The following is a 7998-nucleotide window of genomic DNA, read 5'->3' on the forward strand; positions in this document are numbered from 1 at the left end:
GACCCACATAAAGATCAAGCTGCAAATATGTTCCATATGTGCAGGGGGCCTTGGTCCAGCCCTTACTTGCTCTTTGGTTGGTAATTCACTCTAGAAGCTTCCAAGACTCCAGGATAGTTGACTCTATTGGTCTTCCTGTGGAGTCACTATCCTCTTTGGATTCCTCAATCTGCCTCCCAACTCTTATGTAAGACTTCCAGAACTCCATCTAATGTTTGGTTGTGAATCTCTGCATTTCTTTCTATGGGTTGTTGGGTGGAGCCTCTCAGAGGACAATTATGCTAGATTCCTGTCTGCAAGCATAACACAGTATCACTCAACAGTGTTATGAATTACATCTTGCCTATGAGATGGTTTTCAACTTGGGACAGTCATTGGTTGGCCATTACCTCAGTCTCTGCTCTATCTCTGTCCCTGGACATTTTGTAGCAGGACACATTTTGGGTGGAAGGTTTTGTGGGTGGGTTACTCTCCTGAACTGTCTACTAGAAGTCATGTCTGGCGACAAGAAGTGGCCACTTCAGGATCCAAATCCTGCACTGCCAGGAGCTCAGCAAGAGTAGGCTCCCATGGACCTTCTGGGGCCTCTTCCTATCCCAGGTCTCTGGAATGTCCTAGAAACTGATCTGTCTAGGATCTCTTTTCTCTCTCCCCTGCTCCTGCTCTTCTTATATATGTTCCTCCCCCCTCTTGCACCCACTTCTGCCTTACTACAGTCCTCATTCCATCTACCAATAATATTTTGTTTCCCCTTCTGAGATTCAGCCATCCTCTGTTGGTCCCTTCTATTTGGCTTTTTTGGATCTGATCATTATAGCATGGTTGTCCTGTAATTTATGGCTAATATCCACTTACAGGTGAGTACATACCATGGATTTTCTTTTGAGTCTGAGTTGCCTCACTGCGAATGATATATTTTAGTCCCATCTATTCAACTGCAAAATTCATAATGCCCTTATTTTTATTGGCCAAATTTTATTCCATTGTGTAAATATACTACATTTTCTGTGTCTATTCTTCAGTTGAGAGATATCTAGATTTCCTGAGCCCATTGTGGTTCTGGTGGAGAGAGTTACATAGTTCCTACCCCTGGGACAGGGACCCAGTGTGAGCTTCCAACAATGCTGATGGCTGCTGTGTGAGTCAGGCTTCCCTGTGTAATAATGTACATATTTTCTGGCCAGGTTTGCACAGTTCAAATCACTCTCAGCAATAAAGTCTTCTGTATTCCTACTAGGATATCCCATTAAGCCCTCCTTAAATCATTCCACTGCTTTCCAAATCCAAAGTCCTAAAATCCACATTCTTCCAAACAAAGCGTGTCAGGCCTATCACAGCAGTACCACAGTTCCTGGTACCAACTTCTGTCTTAGTTAACATTTTCTTGCTGTGAGCAGACAACATGACCAAGACAACTCTTATAAGGACAACATTTAATTGAGCTGGCTTACAGGTTTAGAGTTTCAGCCAATAATCATCTGCCAGGAGCCAAACCCATGAAATTACCTGCTGTTCTGGAAAAACCTAGTAGTTAAAGTACAAGTTCAAGAAAGGACATTCGCAGTCTTAGGCCCCAGGAACTTAAAGAACGTCTGGTATTTCCCAGAAGCTGGTTATGATAGTGAGATGGTCTTAGGTAATGAGGATGCTATAGTGGGATAGCCTTAAACAATGATCCTTACCTAAACTTCCCTTTTGCTATGCCTTCCTTTTTGCTATGCTGTCTGAAATTAAAATTTGAGAACTTGATCAAAACCCTCGACTTGCTCTCCTTTTTTTGTGTCTCTTTTCCTTTCATTCGTCTGCTCCTTCCCCCCACCCTCCAGATTCTCGCTGAATTTCCCTCTGGTTGGGGCAATCATCAAGGTAGGAACATGGAAGCATCCAGGTAGGTATGGTGTAGGCAGATCTGAGAGTTCTGTATCTTCATCTGAAGGCCGCTAGTGGAAAACTGACTTCCAGGCAGCTAGGATGAGGGACTTAAGCCCATGCCCACAGTGACACAGGTATTCCAACAAGGCCATACCTCCTAGTAGTGCCATTCCCTGGGCCAAGCATATATACGCCATCACAGTGATGAGTTTTGCTGAGTATAGTAGTCTAAGCTGGAATCTGTTGTCTCTTCAAGTCTTCAAGTCCTCTGTCTATGCTCTTCTAGCTGTTGAACTCTCAGATGAGAAATTTAGTGTAATTCTGATAGGTCTGCCTTTATATTTACTTGGCATTTTTACCTTGCTGCTTTTAGAATTTTTTCTTTGTCCTGTATATTTCATGTTTTATTATGTAACAGGAAGAATTTTGTTTCTGGTAGAATGTTTGGTGTTCTGTAGGCTTCTTATACCTTCATAGGTATCTCTTTCTTTAGGAAAAAAATCATAAATTTCCATCTATGATTTTGTTAAAGATGTTTTCTGGGCCTTTGTGCTGGGATATCTTCTTTTTTTTTTTTTTTTTTTTTTTTTTTTTTTAAATTTTTCTTAAGTTTGGTGTTTTTTATCTTGTCCCAGATTCCCTGGATGTCTTATGTCATAAACTTTTTAGGTTTTGCATTTTCTTTGACTGACATATTGATTTTTTTCTAACATATCTTATCTACCTGAGACTCTCTCTTCTGTCTCCTGAATTCTTTAGTGATCCTTATGTCTGTAGTTCCTGTTCTCTTTCATGGGAGTTCCATCTCCAGTATTGCCTCAGTTTGTGTTTTCTCTATTGCTTTTATTTCCATTTTCAGATTTTGGATAGTTTTATTCATACCTTTCACCTGTTTAATTGTATTTTTCTGTATTTTTTCATATTTATTTGCTTCCTCTTTTCATACGTCCACCTGTTTGAATGTACTGTATTTCCTTAAGGGATTTATTTATGTCCTCTTTAAAGGATTTTATGATCTTTATAGGATTGATTTAAGACCCTCATCATGTGCTTCAGTTTCATTAGGATATCCAGTGTTGATTGTTGCATGATAGCTAGGTTCTGGTTGTGTCATATTGCCCTGGGTTTTGTTGATTGTATTCTTAAGCTGTCCTTTAGGCATCTGTTTTTCCATGGTGTTGGCTGGATGATCCTGATGACAGCAGGACTTCTCAGGAAGGGCAAGAGGGCACTGAATATGAGACAGTGGAGGTCAGGGTACTCTACTCTACTGGCTATGCTTCAGGTTGTGTCCCAGACTAACCCTGCTCTTCAGGTTGTGTCCCAGTCAAACACAACTGGGATAGCAGACAGATCAGACTCTGCAGGCTGTCTAAAGCAGACCCTTTTTAATGAGTAGAACTGACTAGGATGGGTGGTAAGGCAGGGTTCAATGCTGAATAGTTTTGGGGTCCCGAAGTTTTCCACAGGGATGCAGGATGGACATTGATGGAGTCCTGCAAGACTTCTCTGGACCAAAGAGCAAGCCACTTTGATTCAATTTTAAGAATGATCTGACACATATAGAATTCTTATTTGACTGATTGGTTATTATATTGTTGTATTTTATTTTTCTCAACATGTCATTAACTTTGTCCTTCATTGTTCAAGAATAAAAATTAGCTGTCAGCCATACCTGTGTTCTACTTATAGACATGAGTTATTTTGTGCATATCTGTCTTTGATTCTTCAATTTGGTTTTGTGTTTCAAAGATTTTACTATGATACTTTAAAATAAAATGATTTTGAAGTTTATCCTATTTTAAGCTCATATCCTTGTTGTATGTGTATATTAATAGTATCTTTTCAGATTTACACACTTAGTCATTATGCCAGTCTCTCTCTCTCTCTCTTTCTCTCTCTCACCCTCTCGCTTCCTTCTTTTTGAATAGGACAAGCAAAAGAACAGATTGATAGAAACATCAAACATGTAATCAATATGTGGAAAAAAGAAGTACCCCTTTGATACTTTCTCACATTTCTTCTACTTCTCCTGTGTGGGTGGACAGGTGCATCTCCTGTCTCTGGCCTTATTTATTTTGACAATATTTTAATCTGCTCCTCAGATTATATGATACATATTGATCTGTCCCAGTTAACTGATTCATTCTTATATAGGGTCATACTTTCCATTGTGCCATTGTGGTCTCCATTTCATTTGTAGTATTGTATTCTTGGATTTCCATTTACCCACTTTAAAAACTAGCATTTATCTTTATCTATTGTTGTATGTTATAGTGTGCATCATCATTGCTCTTAAGTTTTAGACATTGAGTGTGTGTGTGTCTGTGTGTGTGTGTGTGCTTTGGACATGTAGTAGATTTGAGGGATCATTTAGGCTTTGAGATTTTCAGAAACAGTTGGTCCCTCATTTTCTCCTGAAAGATGGTCACAATTTCTTATTTCTTTGAATCCGATTTTTCTGCTAAAAGCTGGATATCTACCAAAAAAGTTGTAACCAAATGTGAACTGATTATTTTCTTCTATGGTAATAGTTGACTTTACATTTGTTTTGGGAAAATAGATTACAGGTAGAGTTGTGATTTTAAACACACACACACATTATGTTCACATATGTATTTAACATTTATATGTTAAAATTTTTTCATGTAACTTCAAAAATACTCTGTAAATCTGAAAAGACAATTTCAGTTTATATTTTAATTTTTATCCTGTTTGGGTGGAGACAAAGAATAAATTAATTTTGGGGTGAGTAACAATGTTGTGTTTCTATTTTTGAAAGGTAACTATAGTAGTGGAGTTTTGTTACAATTATGAATTAGCAGCAATGATTTAAATCAATGCTGAAATTTTTGTATTATATTAATTAATGTGGTCAAGGGACAATTCTACTTTCTAATGAATTCCCTAGTGGCTGCTACATGTATCATAAGAACAAGACCTTCTAAACACTAACACAAAGTTATTTATTCTCTTTTTAGAATACAAAATATAAGTGCACAATCTGCTTTTTCTAATTGTTACTAATTCAAATGTTCTTCTCTTATTCTATATACTCATGAGCATTTCAAATGCTATTTTCAGTGTTGTAAGCTTTTATATTCATTGTTGAAGAATAGTAAATAAAATAAAAAAGATAGGGGTCATTTTAAAATATCTTAGAATAATTAACTGCATCATCATGGGAGTATTTTGTTTAACTTTTTTCATGCTCCACAGCAAATTCGTAGAAACCAAACCAATTTACATTTGCTTTTGCAGAAAGATCCTTCTGCCTGGTTCATTAGTTCTGGAAAGATAGTGACATCAGAACTTTTGGAGCAAACTGAATATTCTAGAGTATGTCTCAAATAGGATATTGTCTCTAACACACTATCAAGTTTATTAGTAATATAATTGTTGATTCATTTTCTGGTAGATTTCATCTTTAATTACAGGTGCTATAGCGTAAGAATATTATTAATAAAATTTAATTCACATGTTTGTAAAATTCAAATATATTGAATCAGTATTTTTTTAAAGATTAGTTTATTTTATGTATATAACTGCACTGTAGCTTGAGACACACCAGAAGGCGGCATTCGATCCCAGGACAGATGTTGTGAGCCACCATGTGGTTGCTGGGAATTGAACTCAGGACCTCTGGAAGAGTAGTTAGTGCTCTTAATTGCTGAGCCATCTCTCCAGTCTGAATCAGTAAATTTTAAAGGGACATGAATGTACCTAGAACCAGTTTGAATAATGTAAATGATAACAATGAAAACATACATTCACCTACCTTTCTGTTGGTCTACATAAACATTATTGGATTGATGAACAGGTCAAGTGCAATTCGGAAACATTAGGAAAATGTCAAGTAATAATTAGTATTACTAAAAATATATTTTTGACATAATTGGTTAGGATAAGAGTTACTATATCTAATTAATTTTAGTATAATAATGTTTAAATTAATGATGTACTTGAAATACATGAGAAAGCCTTCAGTTTTCTGTAATATTCTTAGATTTCTATTATTTTCATACAATACAAATACAATGTAGATCCCTTTTGGTACAGTCCTTGGTTGGGAGTCTAGTCTGTGGGAGAACTGGGTGCTCAAGCCAAGGGCAGGAGAGTGTGGGTGGGTGGGGGAGCACTCTCATACAAACAAAAGTGAGGGGGGAGGGCAGATGTGGAATGGGGTGGGTAACAGAGGCGTAACTGGGAAGTGTGATATCATGGGATGGGGGATTGGTAGAGGGGGTAACTAGGAAGTAGGATATCATTTGAGATGTAAACAAATGGAATGATTAATAGCAATTAATAAAAAATAAATATAATGTAGAAATTCTTGCAGATGAACAGTGAGCGATGTTATTAGTCCTAGCTCAGACTATGTGCAGGTCTTTACTGCAACAAAGATCATAGGAAAGTCCTTTGCCTCAATGTGAATGAGACCAACAAATTCAGCGCATTTAGTATGAGATGTATAATATTTTTTATGATTCACTGTAGCTTTTGAATACTGTATTTGTGATTGGAAGATGATTAAGTCTGTTGGAACATCTTAGTGAAAACTTTTTTTTTTTTGATTAGCTTAATTATATCCTCCCAGTGTGGGTGAAGTAACCAGGTTCCTTTGTCATCTCTCCATCATCAGTATTGACATAAACTCTTTAGTTATATCAGGCATAAAATAGCTTTCTTGTGAAAGAAAATTAAGTGGATATCATTCATTAATTTATTTTAAAAACTTGATTCATGGATGTTAATGGCAGAGAGTTTCTCAAAAAAAAAAATGCATATATCTTTTCCAGTGATTTGTGTTTCTAGAAGATAAACACTGAGAGGTTTAATTTAACTAAAAGTTGGGAATCTAATCTCAGATTCGAAAAAAAAAAAAAAAAACCACTCACCAAAATATAAATCTTAAAATTTACTTAATAGTAGTGTACATTTGGGACAAGCAAAATGGCTCAGCGGGTTGCCTCACACTCACACTGACTATAAGAGTCCCATAGACCAAAATTCATGTGATAGAAGGAAAAAACAGACTTCCACAGGTTGTCCTCAGTCTTCTACATATGTACAAATGTAGGCACACACACACACACATACACACACACACACACATAGAGAGAGAGAGAGAGAGAGAGAGAGAGAGAGAGAGAGAGAGAGAGAGAGAAAGAGAAAGAGAGAGAGGGGTAATACATAAATTATAATTCATAAAATATAAAAAGGGTGAAGGGCTAGCGATAGATGAGAAGATCACAGATGTTTGTCCACAACCATGAAGTCATGAGGTCCATCAAATCTCAGAACCTACATAAAGTTAAAAGGAAAGAACTGCATTTCCAGTTTCCTCCGAACGTGAGCTAACATGTGGTTAACTGAAAAGTGACAATTAGTGTTAAGAATTAGCAAATAACATGTGCATGTCTTCATGATAGCTTTCAGTGTTGTGAAGATTTTATGATGACGTAAATGTTTTATTAATTACTCTTGTTTTAAATATTTACTGAGTTTTACAACAATACATTTGTTGAAGCTTTTGCTTTTTATTTCTGCTTTCTATAAAGGTTGGAGAAACACATATTTTAAAGACGTCTACCACCTAATATAACCAGAATTTAGCATCTTAATCTTATTAAGTTGCTTCTAAGAAAAGTCTCTTTCTTGCAGCATAAAGCATATATGCATAGCATTTATCGATGGCAGAGTTTTTTTTTTAATTTAAAGCTCAAATGTATAAATATCTCATTATGGAATATGAAGCACAAGAAACCCCTGATTGACAGGCAAAAACATGTATTTTATTCAAAAAAAGAAATCTTCTAAAGTCTCTCTATTTTTTTTTCATTCAGTTGTTATGGTTGCCTAGGAACCAGTACTAGGATCATGATGATTTAAGAGAGTGTAATTCTGTGTCTCTTCTTCTCTCTAAAGCAGAGAAAAATGACTAGACTGAATGTCACCTAAAATTATCAGAAAGTCATTACAATTTCAGAACACTTCCCACTCTGTGGCCACACAAGAAGGATTGATACTCACTGCCTCTAACAATAATGCCACTAACCTGTTAATTGACCAGCAGGGGTAGCTGATTTCCAGCTCTCTTCTAAACTTGAGACAGACAGATCCTGT

Source organism: Arvicanthis niloticus, chromosome 3, assembly GCF_011762505.2.
Source record: "Arvicanthis niloticus isolate mArvNil1 chromosome 3, mArvNil1.pat.X, whole genome shotgun sequence".
Lineage (NCBI taxonomy): Eukaryota > Metazoa > Chordata > Mammalia > Rodentia > Muridae > Arvicanthis > Arvicanthis niloticus.